The sequence below is a fragment of the Panthera tigris genome, chromosome B4, assembly GCF_018350195.1.
Source record: "Panthera tigris isolate Pti1 chromosome B4, P.tigris_Pti1_mat1.1, whole genome shotgun sequence".
Taxonomy (NCBI): domain Eukaryota; kingdom Metazoa; phylum Chordata; class Mammalia; order Carnivora; family Felidae; genus Panthera; species Panthera tigris.
In genome coordinates, this window is record NC_056666.1 from 103,955,586 (window position 1) to 103,971,921 (window position 16,336).

A 16,336-nucleotide genomic window follows, 5' to 3' on the forward strand; every position below is an offset into this window, starting at 1 on the left:
TTGAATTGATTTTGTGTGTGGTAAAAGGGTCCAATTTCATTCTTTTTCATGTGGATATCCAGTTTTCTCAACACCACTCAACAACATGGGTGAACCTCGAGGACATTATGCTAAGTGAAATAAGACAGTCACAGAAGGATAAATACTGCATGTTGCCATGTATGTGAGTATTTAAAATAGTCAAGCTAAGAGAAACAGGGAATAGAATTTTTAGGGACTGGAGAGAATGATAAATAAAGAGTTGCTGTTCAATGAATGTTCAGCTGTTCAAGACTAATAAGTTATAGAGGTTTGCTGTACACAATTATACCTGTAATTAACAATACTGTACCGTGTCCGTCAAGACTTGTCAACAGGGTAGCTCTCCTATTAAATGTTCTTATTACAATAATAGATAGAGAGATGATAGCTATATACATAGATTGATAGATAGATGATAAATAGATAGATAGATAGATAGATAGATAGATAGATGATCGAAGGAATAAGGTGAAGCCTGAGAGACATTCTCCTATTGGCCTAGAAGAAAATGGAAACTGCCACGAGTTCTACAGATGCAGAGAAATGAATCTTGCTAACAAATTGAATGAGTGTGGAAGAGTTTCTCAAACTTCAGATAAGAATGGAGCACCCTCCCTGCCAACCAAAAGCCTGACTACAACCGTGTGAGACTTGAGCAGAAAATCTACCGGCCCCTTCACCATAGAAACTGTGAAATAATATATTTGTACTGTTTTAAGCTGCTAAGGTTGTGGAAATGTGTTACACAGTCTCAGGAAACAAATATACTCTTTTTCTCCATAATTGAATCCTTGCCTCTGCTCTGCCTGATTGCTAAGGGCAGGACTGTCTTCCTGCATTTGCTAATGTTGTTACTGTAGTCCTAATGATTTAAAAACAGCCTGAGTAAAAGTCGTTCACCTAAATAAAAATTGCCACAAGCCTGTGAATAAAGCCTTCATAAAGTGTGGTAACCTGGCAAGTTCGTAAACCCAAGGTTTAAATTTACCTTTATTATGCTCTGTAGAAATTAGTGTTATCTTCTCTTCTTTGATAATCCTGACATTATTAATTGGAGCACAGGCTAAGCTGTTATAACAAAGAATCCAAAAATACAGAAACTTAAAGAAAACAGATGTTTATTATTTCTTTCATAAGTCCTTACCTCTCCAGAAGTAAGGAGCCTGGATTAGAAGGTAATTCTATAGTCCCAAACACATTACTTCCATCTTTGGGTCCACAGTTGCTGTCTTGTCAAGTACTCGTCACCTGTCACAGCAGGGAATAAGAAGGCAAGAAAGCATAAGTACAATTCTGTTTATGGGCATGACCAAATAACATTCTTTATTTCCAGTTATGCGCTATTGTCCAGAACTCAGTCACACGAGTACACAAACTGCAAAGGAAGTGGGAACGTAGCCTGCAAATGAAAATCACAGGCTCAGCTAAAACTTGGGAACTTTAATATTGAAGAAAGAGATAATGGATAGATATTGTTTGACTTCTAGTATTTGTCCTTAGTTCTTTATCTTACCACACAATAACCTGTTGTGTTTGCCTTCTCCTGTTGTCAATGACGATATTCCAAAATTACTTTTCCTTCCTTTCTCACACCAAACCAATTTACCATGACCTTAATGGTCAGGTGTAGTGTAATTATTAGACAATATTTTGATGAAGTTCAATTATAAAATGTGAAGATTTAATATCATATGATACTTTCTAGGATTTTTTCATTTCAAGCAGGAGGATACCCTATACCTTTATTTTACTGGAGCAGACTAAAGATTCTAAGACCGAACTTTGATCAAACCAAAATGTGATAATGTATGGACAACATTTCTGTGTACAAAAATTGGGGGCAGTGAATAGGAAGGCATGAATCAACCATAAGGGAACTGACTCCAGTTTCCCACATCCATGCTTCTCATTACCATGAATAGGGATGGCACTTCTTTGAATGAACAGATTCTGTATGTCACAAGTCTTGTCATTTCTCTGTCTTTAGCAGTCTGAGACTGCATATTTTGTTTGCATAAAACATCCTATCTTGGAGGGGCACCTGGGTGGCTCAGTTCAGTTAAGCGTCTGACTCTTGATTTCAGCTCAGGTCATGATCTCATGGTTGCTGAGTTCGAGCCCCACATTGGGCTCTGGGCTGATGATAGTGCAGAACCTGCTTGGGATCTCTCTCTCCCTCTCTCTGCCCCCTCTCACTCTCTCTCTCTCTCAAAATAAATAAACTTAAAAAAAATCCTGTCTTGGAGATTAGCATCTACTCTTTGTCAGTAATAAAGTTAAGGGCAAGAAACATAATTGCTATATAAAAAGCATTATATAAAAGCAATTGCTTAGGACTGTCAGGAGGACATTTGTGTTTTTTCAACAATGCAGTTCCACTTCAGGGATATAAACTTAATATTCCAATATTGAAAATACAACAATGAATCCACAAAGTTATCCAACCTGGAGCTTACATCTACAACAACCTTTACCCTAAGCTATTTTCAAATGGCCTAAAAATGAAGTGACTGGGTATCAGCAATTACTATGCAACAAAGAAAAAAAATACCATAAAATAGCTGCACTAATCATGACCTCACCACCAGTAGGGACTCAGCATCCTCTTCCATAGTATCAAGTCACATTTATGTATCATGATTTGGTGTGAGGTAAGTAACAAATTATTTGTTAATATTAATAAAGTGCCAGAATCTGCAAGCCATTTATTATTTAAAAAATAAATTAGAGCATGAAGTTTAAAACTTCTGTTCTTCAAAAGAAACTATAAAGACAATGAAAATAGAAGCCACATACTGAATGAAAATACTTATAAATCATGTTTCTGGTAAAGAATTTGTATACATAAAGAACCCTCAGGACTTGGAATTATGAAAAAGAAAACCCAAAAATTTTAAAAATAGGCAAATATTTTAACAGGCATATTACCAAAGAATGCACAGATCTCTGACATACATGTACACAAAATGCTCAAATCATGAATCATTAAAGAAATGCAAGTTAACCACAATTATATACTACCACCTATTAGAATGGCTAACATCAAAATGATTGACTATAATGCTGATGAAGACAGAACACCTGGAACTCTTATACACTGCAAGTCAGAATGTAAAATAGTATAACTAGTTTGGAAAAGAACAATTACTTAAAAGGTTAAACATATACCTACCATATGATCCAATCATTCCTAAGTATTTATCCAAGGGAATTGAAAGCACATGTCCATACAAGTTATATATACGAATGTTCATGTAGCTTTGTTTTGTAATAGTCAAATATTTAAAGCAAACAAATGCTCACCAGCAGGGAAATGGATTAAAATACTGTGGTATATTTATATAGTGAAATGTAACCCAGCAATAAAGAGTAATGACCTATTTATACCTACAAGAGATATGAACAAAATAATTGTGCAGTATGAAAACCCAAATCCCCACCTCCCGCCAAAAAGTATCTTTCTATTTCTTGATTTCATTTGTTTAAAGTTTTAGAAAACTCAAACTAATCTCTCATGATAGTAACCAGATCAGTAGTAGCTTGAGGACAGAAAAATATGGTGAAGCAGAAGGGAGGAATTACAAAGAAGCATGAGGAAATCACTGGAGTTGCTAGATACATTCATTATATTGTGATCATTTTTCAGGTGTATACATGTGCCAACAGATGAAATTGGACACTTTATATATAAAGTTTATTGTATATTACGCCTGAATAAAGATGTCTAAATAAATGAACAAAAGAAGATTCAACAGTGGATTTCAAAATATGACAGAGAAGGGGAGAAATTTCCCATGTGGACATGGAATAGATCATAATCACATGTGCTTCTCTAAGTATGGATTGTAAGTGTGACTATCATCTGTTATATGTGTCTCAATGGAAAAAAAACCTGGATCTTCTGTTTTAGGCTGTGTTTGGACTTGAGACCTGAGAGAGAATAAAACATGGCTCCTGTGCTATAAAACTCTCACAAGGAATTGCAGGCAATGCAACTCTTCTCGTTCTACATTTCAATTAAATTGTGAATTCCTGGAGGAACACAGTATTCTAGACTCATAATATATTAAAGAAGAAAGCAGTTTAAGCTCATGTAGTCAAGCCTAACTATTTTCAGAAGGTGGAACTGAACTTACACATTACTCAGAAATATATCAGTCTAGTTGTGACCAAATTCCATCTCTTCAACTCCCTGCCCAGAATTTTCTGCATTACATCATTATGCCATTTCCCTTTTACTGAACACTATACCCTGAGTATTGCCAGTCATCAATAGACTTTCTTACGAGCTGATGACCTTAATTGACAAAATGTACAGAAAGAGTCCCTTCGCAGTTATGTTATACTCAGGAGGTTGAGGGACAAATAGTTCACAAGAATAAGAAATAGTGGAAAAACCTGAATCTCCCTGTTTATTACTCCTTCTCCTCTTTCTTTAAGACTAGCTAGAGTTACAAATAAGTACACTAAAACAATTAAGGGCCAATTCTCTACAAACAGTAAAAAAAATTAATTGGGACTGTGGTGGGGAAAATCCAGAAAAAAATGCTAAAATGTCAATTTATGAATTAAGACTATTAGTAGAGATTAAATCAGTCTGGTGAACAATCAGTGGGAGACCTTTGAGAAACTCCATGCTATTTATAGTAGACTCTGAAGCCTTACTGTTCATTTATATTAGGTAACAAAATTACTACTGCAACAGAAGCACTTTGTAGGATCCATGGCACTTGGCAGGAAAAGAGAATTGATTCCAAGCCAAGGAAATGACAGCACAGTATAGCTGCTGCTGACTTGAAGGAATTAAAAAAAGAAGAAGAATGGATAATAATAGATGCATATGGGCAGTGAGGAGAAGTGCAATCAGCTCAGATTAATTATAAGCCCAATACATGTGCACGAGACACATTTTGAAGGAGACCAAGATAAAAGGGGATAGGCATTTAAGGTGACTGTCGGGAATTGACACATACAGGCAAAAAGGAAGCTCTATATTCACATCAGCTAGGACAAAAGACCTGTCACAAAAAGAATGTCATGAATGATTCTGTAAGCGGGAAGAAGCAATCACAGGCCCTGGCACATGGAGACACTTTTAATCTGCCCAAGGGACTTATTCGTAGTTCTCCCTGTCATTCTGTGATGTTCATTTTTCTTAGGCCATCTTGGGAAACATATCATGGTGAGCAGGAGCACTGACGACTTATTAAGGAAACAAATTACTTGAAAATATTAATAAAACATAAACTACAAACTTTAATTTCTAATTGAGTCACATTATCATATCCTAAAGTGACACATTCAATTCACCCACATAGATCATAGTCCATAGTTACATATATGAAAAAAACAAAGCCCACAAAAATTCTGTGCCTAAAAAAGATATCACAAAATCTATGAACTTTGATCATACAAGAAATATTTATGATATTCCTTAGTTACCATATGACTCTTGATTTAAATTTGATTTCAGTAAGATTGTGTTCTCCAACAGCAGATATACAACAGCAAGTTCTGGTGGGAGGAACACTGTTATAAATAGTTTAACAGTAAGAAAATGTATGTAAAACCAATAAGGTAAGTGGGATTCATAAATTATAAGAATGGACAAAATAAATAAATTCTAGAATCAGAGGTCAATTAATGTATAAGCATACATTTCAATATTTCAATCAATCAATCAATACCAACACATTCTGTGATAGAAGATGATCTATGTTCAGAATGATGACTCAAAATCATTGGAAGAATGAAAATTCATATTTAGTACACTCCACAGCAAAGATATAAAAGTGAAAAGTACATTATAGAAAAACGCCTCCATGCAAAATTATTTTTAAAATGAAAAAAAGTATTGCCTTGAGCATAGAAATTATTGGGAAAATCCCCTTACATGGAACACCTTATTAGTCATGAGGCATTTTCTAGACAGACCACAGTAAACTCACTGGCAAAGAAGATAAATACATATTTGTCATATCTCTTTTGCTTGAAAGTGAGAGAAATCCAACTAAAATGATTAAAGAATTTTTCAACTCATGACCTGAAAGACTAATGGGTATGTCTGTGCTCAAATATGGCTGAATAGAGGTACACAAAGTTGCCAGGAATCTAATCTTAATCTGTTGACTCAATTTCTTTTTGTGTGTGTTTCTTTAACTGTTGATTTTGAAAGCGTTTTAGACTTACAGAAAATTTGGAAGAATATTACCAAGAGTTCACATATATTCTTCATTCAGTTTCCTCTAAAATGTTCACAATTTAAGGGCACCTGGGTGGCTCAGTTGGTTAAGTATCCAATTCAATTTCAGCTCAGGTCATGATCTTGAGGCTTCATGGGTTTGAGCCTCACGTCATGCTCTGTGCTGACAGTGTGGAGCCTGCTTAGGATTTTCTCTCTCACCCTTTCTCTCTGCCCCTCCCCCACTTGCACTGTCTCTGTTTCCCTCAAAATAAATAAATAAACCTTAAAAAATAATAATAAAATAAAATAAAATGTTAGCAATTTAGATAGACATAATACAATTTTCAAAACCAGGAAATTAGACGGGTGCCAGGGTGGCTCAGTTGATTAAACGACTGACTCTTGATTTCAGCTTAGGTCATGATCTCACTCTTTATGAGTTTGAGCCCTGTATTTGCCCTGTCAGAGCAGAGCCTGCTTGGGATTCTCTCTCTCTCTCTCTCTCTCTCTCTCTCCCTCTCTCTCTCTCTCTCTCTGTCTCTCTTCAAAATAAATAAATAAACTTAATTTTTTTTAAAACCCAGGAAAATTTAGTGTTGGTACAATATTATTAATTAAACTTACAGACCTTATTTTTAAATTTCACCAAATTTTTTTTGCCTAAAATCTTTTTTTTATTTTCCAAGACCTAATCCAGGTTGCCATATTGCATTAGTTGTTCTGTCTCTTCAAAACTTTCCACAGTCTTTCCTTATCTTTCATTATCTTGAAACTTTTGATGAATACTGGTCACTTATTTTGGAGATGTGCCTCATTTTGAGTTTGTCCGACATTTCTTCTTGTCTGATGATTAGCTTAAGTTTCTGAATTTTTGGCAAGAATACCACAAAATATTGATTTATTTTTCCTCTTTAAGTATATAATATTGAGGAAATATAATGCTAATATATCTTATTTCTGGTGATGTTGACCTTGACTGCTTGGTTAAATTTTGTCTGCCAGATTTCTTCATTGTAAAATTAAGATTTCTCCCTTTGTAATTGATAAATGACTTGGAGGAGGCACTTTGAGACTATGCTAATATCCTGTTTCTCCTCAAACTTTCACCCAGTGATTTTAGCATTCATCAGTGGACATTGTTAGGAACAGGTATTCTTTGGTGTTTGCCTTGGCACTGTTTCTTCCTCACTAGCTTCAGTCTCAAAGGGATGTGCTGAAGAAATAGTGACTACAGTAGCTCTACTCTTAAATCCAACCAGCTCAACAATCCCAGTGAAAAGAGCATACCTCTTTCCCCTTTTGCAACAGAACACCTAGTGCTAATTGTTTCCTTTGTGTCATGTATTAATAGCTGAATTACCACAGGGATAGCCAAAGGAAAGGCCACTGTCATGGATAAGGCATAGATTATGTTCCCACTTCTGGGGTTGGAGGGTGGGTTGTCCCACGTGACCATATGAACTGAGAATGGAGGAGAGATTTCTCAAGGGAAAAAACAAATCAAAAAACCCAACAACAACAACAACAACAACAACAAACAGGATGCTGTACCAGATGAGACAATATACACTACACAGGCTAAATCAACAGATATCCATTACACCAAGATATAACTAATTATGCTTGGTGTGTTTTGAGATCTAAGCTTGAGAAAAACAATTGTTAAGCCTATCAATACTTAAAAGTATAAGCATTTCAATTTACCTTATTTATCACAATGTGGAAGACTGCAAGTTCTTGGTTATATATTAGAGTGTTTCCCAGCTTTTGTATTCACTATAATTTAAGAGTTCCTTCTCCCCTGCCCATGATGTAAACAGAAAAAATAACATAATTGCTTCTACAATTAAAATAGAGTGCTTGATATGGTACATGGCACATAGACAACTGCTCAAAAATATTGTCACAGTTACTATGATAATTATTGTTATTAAAATATTCAACTTGATACATGTTGAATGCCTGTTATACACAAGATACTACCAGATTATGAGAACTCAACAACAAATAAGAAAAGGTTCTGGGTGCCTGTGTGGCTTAGTTGGCTAAGCATCTGACACTTGATTTTGGCTCAGGTCATTCATTATCTCATGGTTCTTTGGATTGAGCCCCACGTCGGGCTCTGGCTACAGCACGGAGTCTGGTTGGGATTCTCTCTCTCTCTCTCTCTCTCTCTCTCTCTACTCCTCCCCTACTCGTTTGTGAGTGCACACTATCTCTCTCTATCAAAATAAATAATTTTAAAAAAGAAAAGGTTTTGATCTTAAGGAGCACAGAGACTAGTGTGGAGGATAAAATATGTGCAAAAAACTAATACCTCAGGCAGAAGGTAACAAGTTTTTATAATAGAAGCATTAGTGCTCTGCATTTAATACATATTTATGTGTTTTAAATATTAACTCCCTACTTAGTCACCTCTTCAGGTAACACAAAAACAGAAAACAAAGAACCTCATTTTCATCCAGCTTTTTTCTTAAAATATTAGGCTGTTATATATACTTAACCTTTTGGACATAAATTGGATGCCACATTAACCAGTAACTGAAAAGAGCGAAGAACAAATGACTTCATTATTATTAATGTTTTAAATAAAAAGACTTAAAGATCACAACAAATAATTTACTCAGAATGTTATTTTTCAGCATTTAATACAATAGTCCTTTTATGCACAACAATGGACATTTTCTCTGCATTTTTTTCTATACATGAAAAAAAGTCAAAATTTTCTTATTTCTTTTTCACAAAAGGCTTTGTAATTTAGAAGTTGTTTTTGAAATAAATGACCAGAATGTTGCTAAGCAACGGTGTAAAACAAGTCTTAAATATGAAAACATGTCTAAAATATGAGCATGTAAAGTCTATGGCAATATGTCTGACATTTTTGTATATCCAGTCCATATTATTTTCAAAATAAATATTTTCAGTGTTCTCTTTCAAAAATGAATTATATGTATGTGAGTGTATTCAAAGAAAGTGGATGGATTGAGTGTGAAATAGAAAGCAAAATCTTAACCCAATCGAGTTAGTTTTAAATAACAATTTTTCAGTTCTGAATTGGCCCTGTTAGCCTGCCAAGACAGAATTTTTCTAAATACTTTTGTGTTTTTTGTTGTAAATGTTGAAGCACTTCTAAACAGACAACCATTTGGGTGTTCTGGATCAATGCATTCTGTTCTGGAAACAGAATTTTACAGATATTATTTCTGGGAAAATACCAAGACAAGAAGGTATTACCTGAATTGATAACATGTATTCTAATTTAGAAATTACTACACAATTAATGTAATTTTATTATGAGTACACCACTAAAAATACAGCAATTTATTACTTAATAAATGTACGTTTTCACTAATACTACAAGGCCAGGAATATACTTGTCACTTCTTAACCAAAAAGAGAAGACTCACTTTTCATATAAAGCTGTAAGTGGTAAGTTTGGTCTTTTTACGACAGGGAAAGATAAAGTAGGCAGAGAGGGAAAGATTAGGACCTGAGTTCCTTGGGTAGGGAAAACACTTATTTTGGAACAATGCTGGGAGTATCTGACCATAGCAAACCCCCTCAAGGGGTAAAGTTCCTCTTAAGGATATAAAGGACACCACCTACTACCCCTCAGGTTCCCCTAAGAATTTGAAAAAAGACCCGACTAAAACCAAGTAGACCATAAAACATATGACCCACAAGGAACAGTAAGGCCATAGAACACTCATCATACAATGGAAATGAACCAATCAAAAAAGAATGACTAGATGTTTAGAGTTACTCAGTCAATAAGGGTAGAACCTGAGAAGAAACAAGGGAGAAAGGAGGGGTAGGAGTGGGGGGCGACCAAAACCTTATAAAATAAAGACCCTTGCCTATAGTCATGGGCATTCACTTTCGAATGCACCCTCTCTGTAAAGAGAACTTTCATACTATTCTTACTTTCTCATACTGTAATAAACTTTTGCCTGCTGCTTATTTTATTTTGTGTCCACCTCTTCATTCTTCGAAGCAGCAGGACAATGAACCCCAGGTATTGAGGTAAAAAAAAGAAATCCTGAAACACTTTGAAGCCAAAGGAAGAGGCCCTTGAATTATTTTCCTATGAAATACTACTTTACTTTTACAGAGATAGCTTTCCCATAGGATGAGTTTGGTGACTGATGAAGCGATCACTGTGAGTTGTTGACCACCAACCTCAAGACTCCCCCTACAGTCCTAACTACAGAATGTCAAGCCCTCAGTTACTACAAGTGAACCCTTTCTGCCTCCTTAATCTAAGGATATTTCATTCACAGAAGTCATTTGGACAAGGCAAAATAACTTCCCTTAGAAGGGAAATGCCTTTGGCTAATTATCCTGCTAAGCTACTTTCTATAGAGGGTAAATCCTACGAAGGTTAGTATCAGAAAATACCAAACTATACAATGGTGATACACTTTTCTGTAAGAAACAAAGATATGAAGCTTTTGTTCTTAGGAGGGAAGTGTATGGAGACAAAGAATTGTGAGAGAGTCAGAACCAGAGAGATGGAGCATGGCAGGGACATCTGTAAGAAGTATCCATTAGAAACTACCTACTTTCTAACTCTTTCTGTTGCTTCAATGTACAGCCTCTCTTCTGTCAGCTCCAGCACCCTGCCATCATCTGCTTCTCAAATAGTATTTAATGGAACTATCTTAGTTACGAGTGATTTTTTTGTAGAATATTTTTCTTGATACGTTGCAAATGGGGATAAACTCACTTCTCGGTTGTTTGAGGGTGAAACAGCATGTACAGAAGCATAAGCCCAAAGGCAGAGGAACCATACTCACAGAAGCTCACATAATGTTAGAGAAAGGGCTTAGGTTTCCAAAGGTTATTTTTGGAGTCTGAGCCTGTCTTAAGTTATTTCAAAGGAACAGGAGACTCCATCCAGAATATATCTGGTTTATTGTTACAATAATATAAATGAGTTTGGTGTCTTCGGTTATTTCATCTGCTGAATCTGTTGAACTGCCATCCTAAAAAATTGTGTGTAACAAATATAAGCTGTCACATATAAAATCAGGCAGTATTATGTTTGTTGCAAGAGTGTTTTATGCTTCTTGCGTCTTTGAAATGTGGATCACTACTGTTCAAACCAAATAAAACCAATCAGAACTCTAATTTCATAATTATATAATTCTCTATGTTAAGGTCACATATAGATTGCATTTTACAGCACCAGTCTTGGTGCTCGTTAATATACTTTATACAAAATATAAACCAACCCAGGGTGCCTGGGTGGCTCAGTTGGTTAAGTGTCTGACTTCAGTTCAGGTCATGATTTCGCAGTTTGTAGGTTCAAGCCCCGTGTCAGGCTCTGTGCTGACAGCTCAGAGCCTGGAGACTGCTTAGCATTCTGTGTCAACCTCTCTCTCTCTCTCTCCCTTTGCCCCTCCCCCACTCATGCTCTGTCTCTCTCTCTCAAAAAATAAATAAACATTAAAAAATTTTATTAAAAAAATGTAAACCAACTGAAGTAGTGTTTAGTGACTAAAAATAAAATAATAAGATTAGACCCATGACAAAAAAATCAATAAACAACAACAAAAAAATAAGACCCTTATTTATATTATTCACAAAGAAAAAAGCAGCACACTTTTGAATAGAACAGAGTATCCTACTCATACATTTCCTAACACTGGGTATTCCTTTGTTCTTCTTCTTTCCAGGCCTAGGTATTTCCTCATCCAGAAAGCAAAATGATATAGCAAAGATTATTTTTATTCATAAAGCTTTTGCCCCTGGAATCACATTCAAAACTGAAGATAAATTACAAGGAGGAACAATTAACTGAAACATCTTGTCAGAGTACTAAGGGAGTACTCACACCTTCATAGATTACGCATCATTAACTATGTAGTCTAGCAACCAAATCATGTGAGGAAAGATGTGGCAGTTTTTAGTATTCTAGCAAATATGACTAATTATGGGGTAGACCTTTACAATTTAATTTAGAAGAAAATTTACCACCACATCTCAGGGTATAGTTTTTTAAGTGAGTTTAGTGTAAACTGTATTAATAAAGCAGTATCTTCTACTTGGTTCAATTCTGTGAATTTAGTGTGGCTCTTGGAAACATTTTCAGATACAATGTGTTCTGTGGTAACTGTAACAAAAGAGTTATGTGCATTTAATTTTATAGAGAGCTGTAAAGTTGCTCCAGTGATACTGTCCTTGAGTTTGATGATATGAAAAATAATGCATGTTCTTCCTTGGACATATTTATTGGATATAGCTAAAGGTCTTGGGAATAAACTTTTGTATGCCTATATTAAATCTATTTAGGGAAAGAAAAGACATTTTCCCATGAGGATTAGCAATTTAATACAGAACAGTAGTTTAGCAAAAACCCTACAATGTGTATACTGTAAAACAAGGAACTGGATGCTGTAGGCAGAAATAGAAGGGTTGTATCTAGCAATGCACACATAGGCGCGCACACACACACACACACACACACACACACACACACATGTACACACAGTACACACTGCACACTTGATATACTACATGACAGTGCAAGAATAATAGTGATAACTTAAAAGATCATAAGTGATGAACAAAAGTGATGAACAAAAGAATTTCCTCACTGGGAATTATGTACTACTTTATAAATATCTTCTCACATTAGGATACAGTAGACAAATGGTCTACTACATATAACTTAGAAGAGTAATAATATACAACAATTAGAAAATTTTACCCAGGTCCCATTTCTGTAGGCCACAAATTTGGTTTGAACCAGCTTTGCTGCATGAACTGGGCATCCTTTATTTGCTTTTATGTTTGTACTTCCAGCTCACTACACACAGTATGACAGTGCTCATCCTCGCTCACCCTACTAATAAGATTTATCTTTACAATGAGTATCAACTGAATAAAATGACACACACTCTGGGCAGTATTTCCTTTCATTATGCTATTCCTCTTGACTGTGCAGATGCTAATGGAATTAAAGCAGATACACAGGCCTCAAAACTGCATCAAAAGATGTAACAAATATTTGACCTTGACACCTTCAGTGAATCTCTGACAAAGAATCCGTTATTCCATAATCTCCTTGCAGGAGTAATTAACACCTGTCTTTTTTATTGTTTTATCCCCATTACATGCTACAATAACACATAGTAGGTGCAAAAATAGTTTGCTGAATTATTTAGGAATTTTTCTACTGGTGAAAAGATGTCAATTCCAAAGAAGTAGAAAGTCATTTCCTAAAAATCTATTTCAAGATTTAAAAAACATCAGATTCACATTTATTCGTACTGAATGTTTAATAAATGAACCATAAAAGATATTCAAGACAATTTCATTTTCTAATTTTGGCAATCTCAACAAAATGCCTTTTGGAACCAAAGGCAAAAGACACCTTCTTGCAGAAATACCATATCAATCGAGTTTCCACTATTTAGTAGAAGCTCTAATGGCTGAGATATTGTATTAACCATCTCTTCCCTAGAACTGTTAACTTAAATAGTCAGGGGCTCAATAAGAATTTGAGTGGAGAATGCTTTTTATTAGCATTTTATAATTCACTCATATTTAAGACAATTTCAATTTCTCCAGAGTTGTCTGCCTAATGAATAATAAGAGAATATGTGTGGAAGTCTTGGAAATATTCCACTGTCTTAGATCTGCTGAGAAGAGTATAATGTACTCATAAACTCAGGTGCTACATATCTAAATTTCCATCCTATCAGTAACCTATTATTCTGCTTAGCTGCAATAACACAATACCAATGACTGGGTGGCTTATACAACATAAATTTATTTTCTCACAATTCTGGAGGCTGGAAGTCCAAGACCAAGGTGCCAACATGATTGGTTTCTGGCGAGGCCTCACTGCTGGGCTTGCAGATGTTACCTTCTTGCTGTGTTGTCACATGGCCTTTTTCTTTGGGTATGCATGGAGAGACAGAGTGCACGGGTGAGCTCTGATGTCTCTTCCTCTGCTCATAAATATATCAATTCTATTGGATTAGGGTCCCATCCTTATGACCTCACTTAACCTTAATTACCTCTTTATGGCCCCTATCTCCAAATAGAATCACAATAAGGATTAAGGCTTTAACATATAGATTTTGGGTGGACACAATTCAATCCATAACATCACAAGACTTCCCAGTGTGCACTATTCCACCAGAGACCAACTGGTCACTTGGGAAACCAACTGCCTTGGGCTCTCCCATGCTGATAACTGTTGTGGGTCATTCTCATTGTGATAGACACTTACTCAGGATATGGATTTCTTTCCTGCCTTCTGAGATTCAGTTACCAACCACTATCCTGGGGCTTACAGAATGTCTGATCTACAGATACTGAATCCCTGTATCACAGCATCCAATCAGCAGACCCACTTCACAGCAAAGAGGAATGAGAGTGGGCCCATGACCATGGGACTCACTAGTTATTTCTGGCATCTCATCATCTAGAAATAGCCAACCTTATAGAACAATAGAACAGCCTTCTAAAAGCACAGCTGAAGCTCTAGCTTTGAGGCAATATCCAGAAAAGATGGGATGATATCCTTCATGATGTTATGTATGTATGAGATCAGAGAACTCTACTATGACGTTGTGTCCCAAGTGGGAAGATTACATGTCTCTGGGAATTCAGGGACAGAACCACTGAGTGTCTTTAGCATTATTCTTACCATCACTCCTCAAAACCTAGTGGAGAATTTTCATTCTTTAGAATTTCATTCTAAATCAACTCTGGGATCTCTAGTGTTGGATGTTGTGGTCCACAAAGGGGGGCATATCCTTGCCTGAGGATATAGCAAGGATCTCATTGAACTACAAGTTATGTCTGCTACCAAAAAAATTTTGATTTCTTATATTTAGGACCCAGTAGGTAAGAAGAGAAGTCATTATGGTGGCATAGATAGTTGACTGTGATCATCAGGAAGAAGTAGGGATGCTTTTACACAATGGAGGTATGGAGAAATACATATGGAACCCAGATGATTCATTTGATCCTTCTGGTATTACCTGACCCCATTGCAAATGTGAAGAAGCACATACAGTGACTCTCACCTGAGGAGGGTATAATTATCAAGGTCTTAGACTCCTCAGAAATGCAGGTTTGAATCCCCAAATTAGACCATCCACTAAGACCTGATGCAGTCATAGCTAAAGGTGAGGAGTGTTTCAAAAGGATGGTAGAGAAGGAAGCTCAGATGTGGCCTCTAGATCAACAGCAGGGACATTGACTTTTGTTCATGCTGCTAACAATAGTCCTCAGGTTTTTTTCCTCAGGTTGAGAGACCCACAAGGGCATGAGGAGATGCTCCTGGAATGTGCATGGAGAAATAGATGTGTGCTGCATAATGGGTAAATCTTGGTGACCCTGATAATGAGCCACATAGAACATAACTGACAGCCCACCAGCTATGTCTCTGATCTGCCACTGCACTGAAACTTTTAGACTTGCCCTATGGCTTAAAATTTTGCATATTCAATTCTTTTCACTCCTTGCACTCCTTTACTGGCATCAGACCTGTGTCATGATGTGAAGATTTTCTCAGTCTTCTCCAGTTCTCCCCGCTTGTCTCAGCCTAGGTGTTTCCTGCAATAAATCTCTTGCATGTCTAGTCCCATCTCTGCAGCCACTTCTAAGGAGACCTAAAGCAAAACATAAGGATATAAAGACACGAAGTATCTAATTATAAAGGAGAGACATCATAAGAGACTGTAAGAAAACAACTCATTATTAATAATTTAGAGATTATGGGATTTTTATATTTTCATAAATACTCTTTACAAAATAGTCTAGAGTGAGCAAACATTTTTGTAATCATAGAAAGCAAACAAAATAGAGGGGTCCCTGGGTGGCTCAATCTATTGAGTGTTTGACTCTTGATTTCAGTTCAGGTCATGATCTCTCAGTTTGTGAGGTTGAGCCCCAGGCCTGGCTCTGCACTAACAGCATAGAGCCTGCTTGGAATTTTCTTTCTGTCTCCCTCTCTCTGCCACCTCTCCTCTCTCTCTGTCTCTCTCTCTCTCAAAATAAACAAACAAACAAAAAAATAAAGAAAAAGCAAACAAAATAGAAATAGAGAAGGACTGAAGGGTATGTCCAAAGGCAGTATGGACAGGAGATTTCTCAGTAGAGTGGAAAGAA

The 16,336-nt window shown here is 36.1% G+C and overlaps 1 long non-coding RNA gene across 1 annotated transcript; it reads right to left on the reverse strand.

Annotated features, from left to right (window-relative positions):
- Nucleotides 1-1,184: 1,184 nt before the first annotated feature.
- On the reverse strand, nt 1,185-15,829 carry LOC122240144. The gene is made up of 3 exons (XR_006219500.1): nt 15,713-15,829; nt 13,994-14,108; nt 1,185-1,269 (listed from the first exon to the last, which is right to left on the reverse strand). It is a non-coding gene; the product is annotated as an uncharacterized LOC122240144 (long non-coding RNA).
- Nucleotides 15,830-16,336: the final 507 nt, after the last annotated feature.